The sequence below is a fragment of the Sapajus apella genome, unplaced genomic scaffold, assembly GCF_009761245.1.
Source record: "Sapajus apella isolate SASKATOON/1434 unplaced genomic scaffold, GSC_monkey_1.0 scaffold6, whole genome shotgun sequence".
NCBI classification, from domain to species: Eukaryota; Metazoa; Chordata; class Mammalia; order Primates; family Cebidae; genus Sapajus; species Sapajus apella.
Genome location: NW_022436946.1, coordinates 21,912,663 through 21,934,466, shown reverse-complemented (window position 1 = coordinate 21,934,466; position 21,804 = coordinate 21,912,663). Strand labels below are relative to the sequence as shown.

Here is a 21,804-nt window from a genome sequence, read left to right as displayed (position 1 = left end):
CTTTATAGTTGTTGCTGTTGTTACTGCCCATTTTTCTGCCTTTCTTTTGTCTTTATAGAGCAAGTGAATTAGCTAATATATAAAAATGGGTAAGAGTCAACACATTCTACTCTGTGATTTATCACGTCACTAAGCTATGCTGTATACTAATTATTCTAATTGTAACACTATAATACAATTTACAAAAAAGACACAGATATTAATTAACATTAATTATTTCCATAATGATGTTGTTCATCAAAGCAAAAAACAATGGAGAAAAATTACAAGAACATATGTAGATATTCACATTGTCTTCTTTCCTTATTGGTCTCTTTCCGTCTTTTTCTGGAAAACATTCAGGTCTGACAATCCATTCACTGTCACCCAAACCAAACTGGGAGGTGAATTTTCCATTCAACAGGAAAATATTGGCAGAACTAAACACTCCAAAGACTAGAATCCATCCATCACTGCTTCCCAAGTCTATTCTTTCCTCATTCAAGACTAACTTTAATCATCTAACTTAGTCAACATAATTACTCTATGAAAGTCATGACCATGGCAACATTTACACACCAAAGAAACTAATACAAAACAAAAACTTTAATTCATTGATCTGACAAAAAAAAAAGTCAAGGCTTTTCTGATGCCCCCTTAACTGACTAAAGATCATCAAACTCTTGCTAAATGGAAATCAGTAGAGAAATTAATACAAAGAAGTCTGACTTGAGTGTTTTTATAAATTTTTGTTTTTGAGATTAGAATCACAGTTCTGTAAAAATAATAAACATGCCACACAGATGGCAAGCCCAAACTGGGATTCTAGTTCAATGTATTTAATGTGCAGTCTGAAATGAACTCTGGTGGCCATTTAATTTAAAATCTTAGAATTACAAAAATATGTACATATGCAAATTAGTCTTCGATAGAATCTAATGCTTAGGTTTTAAATGCTATTTGTCAGTCTTATGACTATCCATAGTATCCAGCCTCACTACTTTACCACTTTTATTTCAGATGTTACCGGAAGCCCACAGGCTGGAAGGAAGATGTGGCTTTCTAATTATTTAAAAAATCGTTTTATATGTTTAGCCCTACGCTAAGATTTTCCCCACCAGACACAAAAGTAAAGGGATACTTTCAGTTTTGTCTAGTTAGACTGAAAACAAAGTCTTTGGTATGACTGCCCACCAGCTAACCAGGCAATGAGAACTAGGATCACCCTAAAAATTCCCAGGTAAACTGTGATTTTGCTGCCTGCTAGGTAGCAACTAGATACTATTCAGTAACCATGTAAGATTCAGCCATACCTTGTTCTTAAACTATATAGAATGAGAAAGTAAGATTTCCCATGAAAATATCTAGAGTATACAAACAAACAATGCCGATACGGCAATGAGAGAAAACACCATAAATATTTAATTCCCTAGTTTTTAAATTTTTTATTTTTTTAGGTCTAGCTCTCTTATACACTTGTTTTAACACACCCTTGATTTTGAATCTGACATTTTCTCCTTTTGTAAATTTCTCTATTTCTAAGTCATCACTCTCTCTCACCAGTTGTTTTTGTCTATTTCGTCTACACTCACTCTGCATTTTAAAACTATTTTCAAAACATACCTAGACATCTTACACACTATAGAGAAGACAGAGTAATTCTGCATCCCCAATTCTTAAATATCTAAGAGTGGACAAATTATTTATTTTCTATTATGCAGAAAATGCATAGGATTTTACTTTGAATGATAATTTTATTTTGGTGTATTTAAATGCTGCTTACTTCGGCACTCATTGTATTAAAAACTCATTTAAAATTGGGAAAGAGTAGCTTTATTAGTTCTATACAATGTATATAAAGTGCAATCATAATTTCAGTGACCAATACATTATTAACTGATATAGAAAAACAAAGAGTTGTGGAAAGAAAGAGCTTTCTAAGAATCAACAAAGTCAATATGTTATTTGAAACTGACATTTTTTCCCACAGTTTGAATGTATGCGTTAAAGTGCCCCATTGCTGATAAAATAGTGACTTGACATAATTTTGCTCTCACCTTAGGATAGCATTCAGAAACGTATACACAACCAAGTAAACACATACATACACAGGATTAAAAATCAAAACTTGATTCTTTTGAGCTGCATTGAATTAATAACTCAGAGGAGATTACTTTATAACTGCATTTTTTTTCTTAATTGGCATGTACCTTAAATTTTTTCAGTTTTTATTGAGGGGGGAAATTCTCAGTGTTGTGTGTATACATACATATATATATAAATATACACATATATATTACATACATGTATATCTATATGTGTGTATACTATAAAAGCCATTCAAAGAAAATTTTCTCAAAGAATCAAACAACAAAATTGCCTAAATTACTTACCTTAATCCGTTATTTCTCATGCCTAACCAATAACTGCATTGTATTTCTGAGGTATGAATACAAAAATAAAAATATAACTTTTAAAATAAAAATAATTACTTGAATTGCCATAGAATAATTGAAAGTAGAAAGACATTGTTTGGAAACCACTGATATTTACAAACTGGCCATAAGGGCTATTTTAAATATTAAATAATTTCAAGATATGACCTAGCAGGGTCAGTCACTTACAGAGCTACTATAGTAAATCGTATTTATAACAACATAAAAAACCATAAGGGTGGAAAAACAATGGAGAACACATTCATGAATGCATTATCTGTAAACTGTTTTGGAAACTGCTACATGTTCTTTACTCTCAATTTTTTGAATTTCTTTTTTTAAATGTTTATTGGGTAATCCCATATATTGTAATTTTATATAACATTTCTTTCTTTCTTTCTTTTTTTTTTTTTTGCATTTCTAGTAAAAAGAAAGAATTGAAAAAGGTTGAAGGGTAAAATTTTACCAGAAACTTTGAAAGAAACAAAGGAATGCTGGGGGTGGTGGCTCGCGCCTGTAATCCCAGCACTTTGGGAAGCCAAGGTGGGCAGATTGCTTGAGCTCAGGGGCTCGAGACCAGTCTGAACAACATGGTAAAACCTTGTCTCTACTAAAAATGCAAAAAAATTAGCTAGGTTGGTGGTGCACGCCTGTAGTCCCAGTTACTTGGGAGGGTGAGGCAGAAGAAAATCACTTGAACCCTGGAGGCAGAGGTTGCAGTGAGCTGAGACTGCACCACTGCACTCCAGGCTGGGCGACAAAGCAAGACTCCCTTTCAAAAAGAAAAAAAAGAAAAAGAAACACAGTAATCGAGTGATCTTCATGCAATAAGTGGTTACATTTAAATGTTTAGATCAAGTCATCCCTCTATAATGAAACATAAAGAGATTTTATTATTATATCCAGTATACTATCCTAAGTATTCTGGAAGGTACTAAAGTGAATAAAGTATAATATTAGACCTCAAGGAGCTTCTATGTGTTTAAGATGATAAGCTAAGAAAAAAAGATAAACAATTTGTGTAAGTGCCATATAAGTAGAAATAAAATGCTATAGGAATTCAAGAGGGAGAAAGAACTTCCACCATTCAAATGGAGGAGATATTTGTTTTAGGTTTCAATGGATAGAAGCAAGATCTTTAGACCTCATTTTGCTAAATAATACAAAAAATGAAAGGAATGAGATGGGTAAAAATGTAGAACACAACTGGAGAAAATCTGTAATCTCATTTGGTTGCTATACAAGTATCATACAGGAGATAATGTAGGAAAGGTTGGTTGGGAAAAGACTGTGTAAACTGGATGTCATGGTTAAGAGGTTGAACTTACCTAATAGGCTATCAGAAGTCACTGAGGGTTTCTGAGCAGGAGGTTAACATAGTAAAATAACAACATTAACAAGATTAATTTGAAGGCTGTGTCAACTGTGGAGACACTGAATGTAGAGGAAATCAAAAGAATCTGACGTGTTAGCGGAGAGGCTGGGGCTAAGCAAGGAGGGGAAAAGCAGGCACACGCAGGATTAGGGGCTACTGATGTGGAAGGACAACTGAAAAACTTGGTAGTTACTTGGATTTGAGTTATGTGAATGGATATAATACAGCTAATGTGTTCGTTCCAAATGATGAAGAAAATTAAGATGCTCTTAAATAAACAGAGAAAGTTCAAGAATAGACACATATTGGGGGGTAAAATGATCCAATACTTTCTTACTATTTATTTATTGCTTTCTGTTGGCCAAAAAGTATACTAGAAACTAAGGAGGCAAAGATCAATCTGATAGTGTCCTTGGCTGGGAAGCAAGGTATACAAGCAATACTTGAACTGATTTCTGTGTTTTAGATAACTTGGGGAGCATTAGGGATTAAAAGAGGTCTAAGTGGAGGTATCAATACACCTTAGTCAGGAGTTGGGGTACTTCCAATCATTCCAGAGATAAGAGGAAGAAGGAGAGAGAAGGTAACAGACAAGGAGAGGGTAAGAGAAAAGAGAAGAATAAGAAGGAGAGGGCAAAGGAGAAACGGAGAGAAGAGGATGATCAAAGAGAGAGAGGGAGAAAGGGAGAAACAGAACAGAGACAGAGACAAGAGCATGTGCTAGTGAGCGTAGCAGGGAGCAGGTGAGCTTGAAGAGAGGATGGTGTTAAACACATATCATGTTACAAATTCATTCACAAGAGAGGCCAAAGAGAATTACATAAAACCTAGTGTCTGCCCCATTTTTCAGATTAAAATAAAAAAAGAATTGTAATGAAGGCAAGCTGACTTTTCTAAAAAGACTCATGAAGTCAAAAGCAGAGGTCAGTACCAGAAAGAAATCAGACCTCTTCACAAAAAAATATTAAGTGTTTGAGGTGATGGATATGTTAAGTAGCTTGGCTTCAGTATTCATAAATTATAACACACTTTGGATATCATACACTTACACATTTATAAATTGTCAACTTATAACTTTAAAATAGAAATACCATGATGTCACTTTCTCAGGTCATTCTACTTTTATTTTTTTGAAATTTGCGTTCAATGTACTCAAGCTTGTACAACATGCCTCATTTTGTTGTTGTTGTTCTGCTCTGTTTTGCTTCAGTCTTTTAGCAGCCTGAAACCATGGTGCTTGGTTTCTATTTCTAGTGAGTAGTGGAAAAGAGGGATGAGGAAGGGGTTTATTGGCCCAACCAGAATCACAAACTAGGAACCCATGACATTTCTGTTTTGTTTCCCTTGGACACCCCATCAATCAGGGAGTTCAGACTGGGTAAAAGCATGACATTGGACAGAGGAGAGGGATTAGGAAGGCTGGAGGTCTTGTGTGTTTTGATATACTTGAAGAACAAAGTGGGCCGGGGGTGGGAGTGCAGACAGAACACTAAGAAGCTGGTAGAAGGAATGGAACTAGAAGTAAAATCTAGTCTTCTTCCCATTCTACTCTTTAGCTGATGAATCTTGACCTATTTTATTATGCACTCTTATCTACAAACAAAAGGCATAAAGCTCTCTTCCATTATTTCATTTCCAGTAAGTCCAAGGAAAACAGTTAACTATTAAATTAAAAATACATACGGGCAGTAGGAACTGTCAACATTACCTGGTTTTCTTTATCTTCCCTGTCAAATGTTGACCAGCAAGGTTTACTAACTTTTCCTACTTCTTTTTTGCTTTGATTGTCCACCTAATTCTTAATTGTTACAGTGAGAAAGGCTACATGAAATCAAGATGAAATATAAATAAATGGAAGAAAATTTATATATTAAATCTTTGACCAGTATTACATAATTAGCAGGTAAATAAAGAAGTAACATATCACTGCCCTCACTTAAATTCTAAATAGATCAATTAGGTATTTATGCCTGTAATAATTTGTGTGTTAAATGTTTAACCCAACTTGATAGGATAAAATGACAAACTACTTAATAATTCTCTCAAGGTTAATAAAAGTAAAGGCAACATGAACAAACGAGTAACATAAACAAATAGAACCTGTCGACTTTGAGTCACCTCTCAAGAGCAAGATGATTTAATATGTAGTTCTAGATAACAGATAAAAGGGAATTTAATTTTGTTTTTGGTACCTGCTAAGCAACTCAGGACATGACAGGTCAATATCCCAGTTTATTGTAGTGATAATCCCTAGTTATTCTGAAAGAGTTGTGAAAACAAAAGCTTTCACATCTATAAGAGAATGGAAGGCAGGGATTATATTTCCCTAGGATCAGTTCTTAATGATAAAACTTATTATGCAGCTGTCATTCAGAGAAAAATAGAAGATGTCCCAAAGCTCATGCCAAAGAAAAAAAAAAGAAAGATCTTGTCAAAGACGTACACAAACTAGGAACACTGAAGCATGACAGGAGCTGCGTGCTCCTGGCTGCCTTTTTATCAGAAGTCTTAGCAGCTGACTGCAACATACAATTTTCATTCCATTTATCATAACAAATACAAGAAAAGTGAATTTTCTGACTGCCAGAAAAAATATTCGTTAGTATAAATAAAAAAGAATTGAGATGAAATTTCTGGACAAAGGTGAAATTAAAAAGAATAAAAATAAAAGCAAAGAAAACAGTCCTGCACCTTGGGGAAGGAAAAACTTAAGGTCTTTGAAAGACATTGTCTTTTACTCTTATTTTTAGGTGCTTTGTAATTTTTATTCTTTTCCTCATGGGTAAGGGTTGCGGATAATCAAGGTTTTACATTTCACATCTTTTCAATGTTACAGCATCATTAGTCTTGCCAAAAAGATTTCATCTCTGCTCCCCTGGGTCAAATTGAGTTAATGATAAGTCAGTGAGATGACTTGATTAGTACTGTAACATGAGGGAGCCTCAGGTCCAGGAATAATCACAAGCCAACTGTCAGCTCTTTAGGCTTTCTGGCTGTGTTGCTGAAATGACATGCTTGGACTCGAGGGATATAAAGCAGCAGAGGGTGGATGGCTCACTCAGCTCTCCCACAGAATCACAGTAACATTTACCCAGTGCCATCAGAATCACACTAAGCACATCATCAATTTAAAACAAAACAAGTCATCGCCACTGCTCTCAAGAGTCTTACTGAAGTTTATCAGATAATTCTAATAAAATTAACACTTGGATCCTCGCTGCATTAATGCCAAGCAAACTGTTTATTTTAAAGGGCAGTACTACCAAAATGACATGAAAAAAAGGCAAAGATAATTCTTTTACCAATAGATAGATAAATCCCACTAAGTGTCTTTTCATGAGACCTGATTCCCAAAATGTGGGTGGCTGAAAATTAGGGGACCCTTTAATATTTTTCACTTACATTTATTGGCAATGTTATTGGACTGTTGAAAAATATGTAACTACAATCAATGAATCCACTTTGATTCATCTCTGATATTGCACATCACATTCATGTGTTATTTAAAAAAAACTTGAAAAATAAAAGCTTTTTCTATAGGTAACTGTCTATACTTAGAGGAAATATAAAATAAAAAGTACATTTTCTTAATTTATAGAATAAAATAAGAAAATAATAATCTACTTCTTTAGGATCAAGGTTATTTTTCATAAATTTTTTTAGCAACAGTACAAATCATAAACATGAAAAGGTACAGTGACTTCTGTACAACCCTAAAAAAATGCAATATGGAAAACCCTGCTTCATAATATGTGGTGTAGAAAGTAAGGTGACTTCAGAGGAGCTGTACATAGCAATGACAAAATTCTAAGGGGGATTTTCAATGCCTTCTTCATCTCTAAAAGAAGGTGAATTACCTACCTCTTAGGTTATTCTGAAACCGAGGTAAATATTTTGCATGCCAAGTACAGTGGTTGATCCATAGTGTATGGTTGGAGTTTTTTATTTTCTGAACCATAAAGTAGGTAGTCTCAATACATTTCAAGCTTAAGAGCTAATGAAAATGAAACCTAAAAACTCACTTCTCTGTGGCAGTTGAAATAACACCAATTACTTATTTCTTCTTATAGGCACACTGTTGGCCATGTGACTTTGCAATTGCTCACACCAAATGGGGTCTGCTTCCCCACGCTTTGATTTTGGCCTTGCTGTGTGACTTGCTTTAGTCAGCAGAATAAGGCAAAAGTGTGGGTGTACTACTTGTCCACCTACATCTCAAAAAGTCCTGTGCTCTCCTGCTTGCTCATATCTCTTCTAGAATATGAAATACATGGGGAACAGAGCCGAGTTACCCCAGTCATACCAGCAGAAGCCAATCTATATCAGCCAACAACCAGTCCACCAGTGGATGTGTAAGCCAGCCAAGGACATCAGAGACTACTAGCCAACCATCCCATAAGTATAATCAACACATACTTGCTCTGTGCCACTGATGAGAGTTTGTGGCTAGTTGTTACTCAGCATTTTGATACAGGCATTATTTCTAAAACCTTCATTTGGTAAAATACCTTAATATTTATGTGAAGATTCTATCAGTGATATCTACAATGGAACATTACAGTAATTTAAGAATTGCATTGATATACTAATTTGTTGAGCTGAACTTAAACAGTATTCTGTTTTTAAAAACAGAAAACACTTACTAAGTGCTTAAATGTCCCAGACACCATGGTAGTATGGTGTATGCCTTAAAACATGACTTTTAATGGATATATTCTTGTCTTCATTTCCTGTATGCTCTTTGAGGAGGAGTTAATTTCTTTACCATCCTCCCACAGAGAATAATAAACTAAATATTGGAATAATAATAATTCTATAAGTAATAAGAAATAGCAATACTTTATTACAGACTACAGTAGGTTACCAGTAACTTACTCCTCCAGCACTGCAACATAACATTTATTAAAATATTTTAATTTTTTATGGCAATATGACTTTGTAGATATACAAGAGAATTTGTAATATAGTTGGAATTTCTTTGCTCTTGAATAGGACTGACAGAAAATAATACATTTATTATCTATTATTTTTTATCCAAATCCCTCTAATACTGCTTAGATACAGAAATAGTACATGTTTTTCTCAACTACATAACTGTCTTGCAAATATTTTATATCTTGCCTTAAATTGGTCAGTCAGTTCAGTCTATGAAGATCATCGTGAAGTATACTAGTTGATAAAATGCTAAAAGAGGGCCCAGTTTTAAGTGAGACTATCTCATGACATGGAGCTCCCCTCCCTGCTCCCAAATAAACCATTAAAATTACATTATAATAATATCCCAAGTATGTACTTCTCATTTGGTTCCTTAGAAAGATTATGATTTCAATACATCAGCTTAGGTCCCTCTTTCCTTCTAGAAACTTATTAAAGAGACTAATTTCCTTTTGATCACACATCTGGAAGATAAAGAGAGCAATTCTAAATTATAATGAAAACAGGACATAGTATTAAAAAGTGAGCATGACTATTGATACACACTTTAACACCTCATTTGATTTTATAAAATGTAAGTGTCTGGTAACATGCTTGCTTCAGGGAATAGAAAGACAGACAAGGTCTGCAGGGTTGATGATTATCTGTCCATTTCCTTTTCTGAAGTCACCGTTTATTCCATGCCTTCATGCATGATTAACAGCTTGTGGATCCTTCACATATAATCAATGGTTGTGAAGTCTTATATTAGGTTTAGAGATTAGACAGCCTTGATTATAAATTTTATTGATTTGTACAGCTTAGCTGCAGAAATCCCTCTACATTTTTCAGAGATTAAATTAAAAGGAGATATATGGCCTGCACATACTAGAAATACTAGTGTGATTATAAGGTGTGACCTCTTTATACTCATTCCTCTAGATGAATAAAAGCTATCTAGTGCACTAAAACATGAATCAGCATGTCAACAAGCATCAAGCTGAGATAGTAAACACAGTGAAAATGTGACAAAAAGAATTACAAAACTGCAAATAAACCTGCCTTAGACTATAATTAATGCAGGCGACTTGTAAGGATTAATTGCTTCAGCTCATTTGTAAATTAGGAAATGGACAGAGATAAGAATAATGAACTTCTTAACTTCTACCTGGAAAATCTGAGTACATATTAAAATTAAAGATTCATGATCTTTTTTGAGATAATGTAATGAAGACAAATTTTTTTAATTACTAGAAAAAATACGGTCATTTGAAAGTTAGCAAATAACTTAGGGACTATTAAAATCATAACAAACTTGGCCTTCTGAATATTCTCATTTTAAAAGCTTTTATGGTACTGCTATATATTTTATGTCCAGTAATTTTAAGGTCTGATGTTGTCTAGAAAAATATTAATAAACATCCATACACTGAAATATTAGAGGAGGCTAATATTTTCCAAAGTCAAAATCTCATCTTTCTCTTTTTACTCTTGTAATTTTTTGAACATTAGTTGACCTTTGTTCCTTATGAAATCTCTTTCATTATTCTAACTGATTATATCTCAGATCTGAATAACTCTTATATAGGAAGACATATAAAGTGTAAATAAATAAAATGAAATTCATCTTGATATATATCCTAAATAATTCATTTCTTTTGAAAGGGTATTCAAAAATAAGTGTTAGGGCATGGACTGCCTCAAGCCAGTCTATAGTGTTAGTCAAATGTTCCAGTATCTTTTATATTGGACTTAAAATAAAATCCCCTTAAATTGTATAAATAAAAAAGTAATTTATGTATCAAATACTTTGTGCAAGGTATTTAATGAAGATATTTTCTATTAAAATCTACTAATGTCTTCAAAGGGTTCTGTTCCACAGGAAATCAGAAAATGTTAACAACACACAGAAATGACAATCTAGAAGACTGCTTTCCTTTGTCCCCACAAATATATCTAGGTAGGGCTACATTTTGAAGTATTATGTATAAGGTCCTAATCTGTATAACTACTCACAGAATAAACAAAGAATCAAGTATATAAAAGTGTAAAAGGACCGGGAGATTATTTCATGTTTATTCTGTGAATATACTACTTCAGTAGTCACATTTTTTTTCTATATACAAATCTATATTACCAGTTACAACCTATCTCTTGAATTCTGGCTCTGAATTTCAAACTGCCTGTGGATTTCCATCTGGTGGCTAACGTGCTGTTTAAAACAAGATTCATCATCATCTTCCTTTCACAAGCACCTCATTCTAACCTACCTGCTTCCATTAAGGGTGTTAGTTCCCAGGTTACAGACATCATTGGCTCCTCTGTTTTCCACATAGTTCCTCATCTGTTACCAAATCTACTTAATCCATCATTTAATAAGATACCTAGCATTTCTATGTCCTTTTCTTTAATTCAGGTCCCAATCTTTTTTCACCTGAACTATTAGGAATTCTTGCTACCACCAATATTTGTAGTGTATTTTTACCTAGACCTTTTAAAGCACAGTTCTAATTACATAATATGTTCATCCAAGTAATTGTTAGAGATTTTCTAGGATGAACAAAATTCAGTAAAATTCCCTTGCCCTAGAACCCAAAGATCTTCTAATGCACAGTGCCACTTCATCTCAATCATTCTCCCAATGCCCTGCACTCCTGCCAATGTATTCATCTGTTACCAAAACTAATGTAGCACTGTTCAACATATGTACTATTATCTGTTTCATTCCATCTATTCAGAATACATTCCCCACTACTCATCTCCCTATTGAAACACTTCAGTCTCCAGTTAGAATACACTATTTTTTCAGTGAAAGTTTCGTCAGGAAATCTGACAAAGTGACAAATAATCTTCAGTTCTCATGTTTTTATCTGTACCTCCATTAAAGAATTTAATACATTACATCTTCCATTCATTTGGGTGTTTGGGTCTCCCATATTAACATGTAAACAAGGTCAGAACTATGACCTATCTAGAGATAAATGGTTTAGGGAAATGAGTCTTGAAGAAATAGAGCTCAATAAATGTTAAAATAGTCAACTAATATGTTTGCAATATATAGCCGATTTTAAAAATATAGAAAAACTCCAACATTAGTTGCCTGGTAGCCATTTAAATGTCAAGAGCAATTATCTTTATCAAATAATTAGCAAGAAATTACAAATTTGCTTAGAATTTATAAATGTATGACATATCTCCTTTTCTTATGCAATTCACTACGCAATAAAAGTGAAGGCCCACAGGAAGGTAAATTGTATTTTAATGTAATAAGGTGAAAGTACTATTAGAAGAAATAGGTAAATAAAATTTTAAATATCTTAAGACAGGAAAAATAGGGTGTTTCCCCACAGGAGTTACAAATGAGTTTTTTCCAAAACATGACTACATGCTTTCATTGTAAAGTGAGGGGGTATGAAACACCTTCTGAAATAACAGCGTTGCAGAAAATCCTCCCTGCCATTTTAGACAGGAAAGGACTTCTATTCAAATTGCCAGTATTTTTCTACGACTATAATCATTCATCCCAGGTTGAAGAAAGTGTGCATGGGGAAGGAAAATACATTTGAATGTTAATCTCCAGCTAAACCTCTTCCTGAACTCCAGACTCATATATCCAATTACCTACCAAATATTTCAACTTATTTGTCTAAGGAGTATCTCAAACAAAATCTCCAAATTCGAGCTAATATGATTCCATAGCATGTTCCCTGACAAGGCTTTCCTATCTCAGTAAAATCAGTTCATTATTCCAGATGTTCAAAAACCTGAGAATCATCCACAGGCCTTCCTTTATCCTGATATAGACAGGAGGCAGGGAAATACTGGGTAGAAGAGGGCAGTTTCCCATTGAAGGCCCCACCCTCAAGCCTGGAAACACATGGCCCTAAATGGAAACAGGTAATACTGTTTTTGCATCCAAATATTGCCTTTTGGCCTGCCATACCCCCCTATCCTGTTCCCATATAAACTCCAGGCTCCATGGGCAGATGAGCACACAAGCAGAAATGCAGAGGAACAGAAGAGTGGAGCAGCAGAGAAGGAGAGAAAACAAGGAGCATCTGAACATTGAGGAGTCTGGCTGGGGAAAGTTAGTGAGGAGATTAGCCATGGGACAGTCAAACTTCAGGGGAAGATCATCTTCCCACTCCATCCCCTTTCCAGCTCTCCAAACATTTCACTGAGAGCCACAACCCCTTAATAAAACACGCTCATACACCATCCTTTAATCCGTGTGACCTGATTCTTCCTGGACACCAGAGAAAGACCTGGGTACTAAGAAGGCACTGAGCTAGTTAACACTTAAGCTGTTTGCAGATGGCAGAGCTAAAGGAGCACTGTTAACACACCCACTGGGGAATCAGGTGTCACAGGTATCCACCCCAGATGCTACTGTGGGGCTGGAGCCTAAAAGTTTTTGCCTTGTTCCTGCACCTGCCTATCTGCTGTTCCCCCACCTGTAAGGGGTTTCAGCTGAAAAGTTGAGCCACACCCCTGTCACATATCCTGAAACAGGGGTCAGGGAACTCTCCCTATTCAATCTGACACCTCGCATCCATTTCATCAGTCAATTCTTTATCTTCCTGCTACATGTTTAGATTAGAATCTATCCACTTGATCATGACTTCCACCAATGATATTTATTTCATTTTAACCATTATCATCTGAGGCTGCAATCAGTGAAACTCTCCAAACCATATCACAAATGAGCCCTGCTTCCTCTTTGACCCCTCTTCTCCCGCAGTTTGTTACAGGGATCCTGAAAAAGGCCCCAGTGACTTCCCACCTGAGTAACAGTGAGAAAGGAAGGCTAGGTCCTGCACACTGCATCTCCTCACCTTATCTCACCTTCACTGACCTCATCACCTACTACTCAGCCTTGCTCACTCCACTCAAACATGCCAGCTGTACTTCTTGCCCCATGCAGGGCCTTTGCACTTGCTTTTCTCTCTGCCTAGAATGTTATTCTGCTAGATATTCATGTGTCTCCTTTCCTCAGCTTCTATAGGGCTTTATTCAAATGCCACATTCTTAATGAAGCTTTCCTTGATGCCTATTTACTTCTTCATTTTTCTCCCAAGCACTTATCGCCCTCTAATATCATTTATATTTTACTTAACTTTATTATATTCTGTCTTTCCATACTAATATACTTGGTACATAATCATTGCTCAATATATGTTTAGGCTGATAAATATAAATAACTGATGGAATAAGTAGAATGGATCATTGTGTATTTTTCAGTCAGTAAGTTCGTGACCTACACATTTTTAATGATTGAAGGTTACTTACTCTTTGATAACAGAAAAGCCATCAATAAAAGTTTATGTCTGAATGTCATTATACAATGAAATTTAAACAACTGACCAGAGCAATGCTCTAGAAAAAGCTTTAACATGTTTTAATGTTAAAGAAGCAAAGTAAAAATTTTAACTAGAATAACAAAGATGTCAAATTACTGGGTGAAATCAACTGAAAGGAGAGGAAAAGGTCATTGTAAAACTTTTGAATTTTCCAAAGGTGTAATATCTTGGACAGAAAAACGTGTACACATAAGATGAAAATTTGAAGAGCTTTAAACGTTTTATCTATCATAAACATCAGACTAGTTTAATGATATTCATTTTTAACTTTTATTGTTTCTTGATCTTTCAAAGATTTTTGTTTCCTCAACTAGAGAGCAAGTTTCTTTAGGGCAAGAAACATATTTAATACGTCACTTATTTCTTATTCAGCTAAGTGTAGAGTAAGAAAGTGATGAATATATTATCTTTAAACAATTTTACCCTAAAGGAGGTGTTATGAAATCTAAGGGCTTTGAACATAAAATATCAAATAAACCTCAAGAAGACAGAGAAAGAAAATTCTTTAAGTCCATGGTGTTATTTTCATAGCAGAGGAAGAACAGATCAGTGGTGTCTTAGATTACTTGATGTTCCTGTTTAAAAATTAGATGCCCTGCATAAATTAAGTTTAATTCATAAGCAACTGATTTTGTTTCAGGTTACAACGTAGAACAGATGCTGCCATTAAATGCACATTAAACATCTTTTTCACTCACATGGAGATCTAAAGAGTTAGTTCTTTAGAGCCTGAATCATTACCATTTACCTTGAATTTAATGTCAATTATGTTCTACGATTCTGGAGATCAGGTCCCATTGAACATTACTTTTAATTTTACCAGCCTGAACAAGTTTCACAAGAGTATTTCCTGGTTTCCATGTGTTTTCCTCTATTGCTGAATAGGTCATACATGTATATGAAATTCCTTAGTGAATATGCTATGGAATCAGACTACAGGTTACTTAGGGCAAGTTACTTAACATCCACAGGCATCCTTCCCACATCTATGAAAAGAGGAAAACAAACATCAATATAAACAAAACTAGTAACTACCTTATAGAGTTGAATTAAGGATAAAATAAGATGCTACATGCAGAGTACTTAGAAAATTACCTGGCAATCTTTATGAATAAAATGTGGTTATTAACTTTATTGTAGTTGTATATTAGTGGTCTACTAGCATTATCATTTATAAGAATAAAACCCTTGAGAGTTTTGGAAAGAATTGTTCAGTGTTTTTTTTTTTTTTTTTTTTTTTTTTCTTTTTCTTTCCCTAAACCGAATTAAGTGTCTGGCTGTTTATCCATCTTCTACACATTCTGTAGAAAGTAAAAGCATTGAGTTTTAATTTTCAAAATGTCAAGCTAAATAATTTTGGGAAAAAAGCGTGATTTCTGGATTATTTTGCCCATTTTCAGGTGCTTGAAAAAGTGTGTGTATGGTGCTAGGAAAAACATCTAACTTGGAAAAAAAAATACTAAAATCTAATAGAAATCTGACATATAGAAAACTACACAAAAGAACAGACAACGCTGATGAACTCAAAGCTTTTTCTCTAAACCAAATCTCGTGGGCCCGCCCACTCATTTTCATACATGAATGCAAACGGTCTTCTTCTCTGCAAGTAAAACTCTCAATATATCATTAAACATTAGTGCTGAAGATTTCAATAATTCTTTTGAATGTAAAACTATAGGGAGAATTGTTTAAAAAGTTTATAAAGTTTTGTTGTTTATTTATCTTCAATGTAAATGAGAGCTCAAGAACATTTCTAGCACCCAAATGTCATGATCAACCTTCAGTTGATTATAATATACCAATATACTTTAATTATTTCTTAGCATATTTTAGTTTTTTTTAATAACGGTTTAAAAAAAAGAATTTGGTAAGTATAAATGATCTGAGGATCTAACAGAGGTACTTCACCATAAATTCTTCAAAACTAGGTTTAATTTAAATAAATATCCACATAGCTAATTTTTGGATTGTTCTGAAATTAAAATGATTTGTCTTAAATACAGGACAATATACCTAGACATTTACTAATACATTCTGATAGATAACTCAAGCAATCCACATCATTATGCTTCAAAAGGATACTCATAACTCACTAGCATATAAGTTTATCTCATATAGTATTATATAATATATAAGCATATAAATTGTCTGTTTTTAGTAAAATTTTATAGCATAAATGGAGGGCCTTAAGAAAATCATGAAAATGTAGTACTTAGCAATTACAGTATGACAGTTTCATCTCTTTTTGTTTTCTTCTTTTATATGCTTTGAGAATACATTTTTGTATACGTTTTCTAAGAAAGACTAGAATTCAATTTTCTGATTCACCAAGGAATAATGTACATCAGGAATATATATTTTAAAAACATTTTGAAACACCTCCCCTAAAGCAGAGGAATGTATTAATTCCTCTAGCTCAAAGCTGTATAATCTAAAAAGGAATAGAGAAATAAATAGTATTTATTCAAAGTCTTTAAAATTATTCATATTTGAGTAAAAATTACATAATTTTAAACAAAAGAATAATCAGTTATTGCATCAAAGTTAAAATATAGAAAACGTGTTTGTATATCAATTTGCCATAATTAAGTAACACACATACTATTTCATCAAATTTATTTTAAAAAAATGTAACAAAAATATCTGTATTAAATCATAATACTTGTCACAATTTAAGAGATGCAGATTTTCAAGCATCTCCAATAGAAAACCTAACTCTCTCACTGTAGATCTGCATCATTGGACAAGGATTCACATGGAGAGGCATAATTGAGATGGCACCTCCTGATGAGCAAGACAGAAGTCCCCTACATGGGCACATGCCAGGGACTGTGTCACAAGAGGCTTCTGTTTTCTCCTTGACATAATCATATTAGTGTCAGTACTGACTTTTTAAAAATTGCAGTAAGTTTAGTGATTCCTTCATATAAAGTAAAAATAACAAGCTAATATAATCATTTTTGTGAATAAAAAATAATTAACACATTGTAAATAAAAATGCAAAAATGCAATAAAATAACAGAAGAAGAAAACAATTAACTTTTGATTGTACCTACTGCAGAAAAAGAGAGTGGAGGGAACAAGGTATGTACTAGGTGCCACGGAAAAAGCTTTATATATATGTATTCTTTCATTTACTGCCCGTAAGAACTCTAAATGGCAGATTTTCCTTGCTAACTTTTAGAAAAGAGGAAACTGAGTAGCTTACTGATAGAGGATTAAATAATTTCTTGATAATATCTCTGGTGAGATACCTCACCAGAACCTGTCCTCACATGGCCAGAATTCAAATTCAGTTTTGACAGATGCAAAAACAATGTTCTTTCTAACATTGTACAGAGTTTACATTAAAAATATGGAAAATGTAAGTAATACTATAAAAAGAGTTTTCCAGTGTCTTAGTCTGCTTGGGCTTCCATATTATGGTCTGGGTGGCTTCCAAAGCAGAAATGTATTTCTCACAGTTCTGGAGGCTGGGAATCTGAGATTCTGGTGCTAACAAGGCAGGTAGGTTCTGCTGAGGAACCTCTTTGAGGTTACAGACAGTTGCCTTCTATTTTTGTCTTTACATGACAGAGAGTGAGCTAGTTCAGAGACTGAGCTAGTTCACATCTCTTCCTCTAATAAGGACATTAATCTAATCACGGGGGCTGCATCCTTATACTTCATTTAAACCTAGTTGCTTCCCCAAACCATGACCTCCAAATGCCATCTCACTGGGGTACAGGGCTTCAACATATGGATTTTGGGGGGACACAAACATTTAGCTCACAATACACAGAATAGAATTAGAATTTTTAAGAACATTTTAAAAAATAAAATAACTACAATGTGTCAATGATTACATTTAATTTATACCGTTAAAAGAATAACTTTTAAAACAATATTAGAGTAACAAAATGCAAACGAACAGCCCTCAACAGCCTTCTAAAGGCTATGAGCCCCATGCTTGTTATACTGGCCCTTTTACACGTTTCAAAAGTTTGAAACGTAAGCTTAATTACGATTTTCAATGTAACCCACATACATTCTTAACAATTGTTACATTATTAATGGCTCACACCTGCCACAAGCATTGTTCTGATCCAGTTGTCTCATCTACCTTATTTTTAAGTTGTATTCATTATTTACATATGTTAAATGTGTTTTTTAAACTAATTACCCTTTTCTTGCTATATGACAACAATTTAGAAAGGCATCAATGTTTCAGAATTGCTTCTGTCCTCAAGCAATCCTCCCACCTTGGCCTCCCAAAGTGCTAGGATTACAGGTGTGAGCCACCATGCCCAACCTATCAACCTTATTTTTGAGTTGGCCCCTGAGAAAATTAATGATAAATATTATGCACTCAAAGAATCAGGATGTGCTATTGACAAAATGTCTACATCAATGAACAATGTTAGACATTGTCTAATGTCAAGGCGGAGGAGCCATACAACGTGGAAAAGTACTCAATCCCCGTCTTTTGGAAGTAGTGGCAGACATTTCATTTTACAGTGGAACAAGCCACTGATGCGCAGAGGATATACTCTTGATAGATGTGCAGAATGAACTAGAGGGCAAAAGGCTCCATATCTTTTGGTACCAGTCATCCCATAGAACTAGGACTAGATATGCAGGAAAGAGGAGTGGATTCAACACCAGAGGAGCACAGATATTTACCCAGGAGGGAAAGTTGGCATTTTGAAGAAAGAATGAAATAAAACAATGTCAATACAGATATTTCATTCACTTGAGAAGAGCCGAGAGTCAAACACAGTATTATCTGACCTTGATTCAATGTTGAAGGAAATGATCAAAAACAGTGAATGTAATCATGTATTTTCAGTGTATTGAGTGAAAAAATGGCAATGAATGCAAGACTGCCTTACCAAACTGAAGTATATTGACTATCAGGGGGAAGCATGCTCATGCGTTTTCAAAATGAAGATTGAGATTAACACATTGCTTGCTGACACAAATGCTATTTAAGACCATTTGAATTATTTCAAGTGGTGTGCCCAAATAGTCCAATTCAGCAATATTTTCAATTTACTCAATGTCAGGACCTAGATAACACCATGTTTGATGGTGAGGCTCCTCAGTTCAAATGACACAACTGTTGCAAGTTTAATCTACATCAAATCAACATCATAATAGTTTTCCATGTTTTTGAGAAAGAAATTGATGCCCTATTGGTAGGCATATTTAAAAATGCATCCAATGCGATAACCAAATATAAAAAAAATTTGACTCCTGAATATAACCAAAGAGCGTTAAAAATCTATTTATCGTTACGTCTTAGTTTGATACATTTAACCCTCTAGCTTTTGAGACAGACGTGCTTGCCAAGTTAGAAACTGACAGTTTGCCAAAAGTATTTTGCAGTAAAACATCTCTTCACTATTTCTGGTTTAACTCTAGATCCAAACAACCAGAACTGCCAGTAACTAAATACCTGCTAAAGATCATTCTTATTGATCTGGTTAGAGGGAATAAGGAATAAGTGAAAAAAACAACTAGCTGTAGAACTTAAGCTGCATCTCAGAATATTTCTCTTAAATCTGCATACAAATGACAATAAAAAGTGCTATTATTTACAACATTTTTCTTATATGAAACAAATATCACTTTAAAATTGAAATATACTTTTATATTTATTTAAAATGTACCTTTATCTGGGTTTTCCGAGTTTCATTAGACTCCCTGTGGCATTTGTAGATATCAAAGTCATGAAAGCACTGACCCACTAGGGTGAAAACAAAATTCCTTAGCAAATTATGTCATATCCTCAGGAATGCAGGCTCTGCTTACCTCTTTTTCGTCTTTTTTCGCCAGTGTCTACCTCCTCTTTATGTTTTTGGCATACCAAACTACCTGCAGTTTTCCATATCTACATGTATTTTTCTTACCTTGATAATTCTGTTATTGCTGTTTTCTCGGATGTAACACACCTCCTGCCATGAGAGTTCCTCTCTCTCACCCGACCACCCCACCTGGCTAACTCTTCTTAATTGTCTTATAATATCACTCAGCTCAGGTGCTCTCCAGAATTCTTTATTTGATTCCATATCTTCTCCATGCTCAGCTAGAGCCATTTATAATGCTTTGTGGTATGGGTACGGATCTTGTATTTTTAGAATATCAGTTTATATGCTTGTCTCTACTACTGGAGTGAGGGCACTTCTCATTTCTTTTCTATTTTATATTTCTAGAACCTAGCATGATATCTAATACATAACAGGTGTATCTGTGAATGACTTATGATTGAATGAATGCTCAGTTTTTCCTTTGAAGATGAAAGGGAGGGTGCTCAAAAAGGTTTTACAGCTTTAATAAATTATTCTAATGTATTACTACTCTTACTATCCATGTTTGGGCACGAATAGTAAAGTAAATCTTGAGACAGAGAGCTGGTTGTGAGGGCTAGTTACAGACTTGCCCAACAAATATATTAATTTTAGAAATTGACTTTTATGTAGTATCCAAACTTGTTACTATAGCATTCTTACAGGGTATTTTATTTTAATGACACTAAGCGTTTACTTCAGCACTTAGTTTGCATCACACTGAAGAGAAACGTAGTGAAGAGTAAAGAGAATGGGAAAAATAGGTAAAAATATGTAAAAACTGCATGTACAGCTATACATATGATATAGTTTCTTTAAGTGAATATTATAACTTTCTGGTTGAAAACACATTAAAAAATTTAGGTATTGAATCATTAGTACTTTTTATATAAATATGAGATCTCAGAATTTGATTTTAGGATGGAGAGAACATAATTTAGTAAGTTACAATGAAATCTTGGCTCAGCAAAGGGAAAACACTTACGAAAACAGTGGTACACTAAAAGCATGTGACAGAGGAAACATAAATCTAAGTGTATCACAGGTTTAGAGATCTGGAAGAGCTCTTGACAGGTTATCTGGGCTGGCAATGCCCTGCCTTGGCAAGTTCATCTTCAAAACACAGCAGACAAATGCTTGTGTGTACTTACAAAATATCTCCAGGGGAAGAGGAATCATAATCCCCCTTAATAATTCACAAAGCTTTCCTAACATGGAAGCTAAATATAGTTCAGCACATAGAGTTCAGAGGCCATATTCTTTTGTTTTCACTTAGATGGTGAATTGGAATAGCCTAATTAACTGGGTAAATGCAGTTTGATTGTTACAAGCAACTCAAACTCATGTCAGTAACTGAATTCATCTTTCCTAACTCTTTTCCCAAAGGGCTCCGTCTTCTACAGTCATTTACTCACTCAAACCTGGGAGTCATCTTCCATATGCCAGTGGTTCCCCTTTCCCATACACTTTACATCAAATACAATTCCAAATCTTGTCATTTGTTACTCTGAAATCATCCTTCCTCACAAGTCTGAGATCTCACTAAGAGGAATGAAAGAGCCTCCTAACTAATCTCCTCACCTCCATTTCTATCAGCCTTCTCTTGGTTTCTAATTACATCAGAACATACTCAGTATACTAGTTATGCAAAGATGGACACAAAATGTATCTATGGTATTGTGCCAACTAACTACATACAGATAGAATACACATATGTACACAGACAGAAAAAAAAACTTGACAGAATTATACCAGTATTAATAGTGTTAGCTGTTTCTTTGTGCACATATGTAATTTGTAATATAAGTATGTATTAGAAATTACATAAATACATATTTTATATATATATATATATATAAAATAGCATAATATGTATAGTCAGCCCTCAATATCTGTGGGTTCTGCATCTGCAG

General features: G+C 34.2%; 1 protein-coding gene across 14 annotated transcripts in view; it reads right to left on the bottom strand.

The window, feature by feature from the left end:
- Positions 1–21,804, bottom strand: part of PTPRK (protein tyrosine phosphatase receptor type K) — a 576,007-nt gene that overhangs the window by 142,166 nt on the left and 412,037 nt on the right. The window lies entirely within an intron of this gene.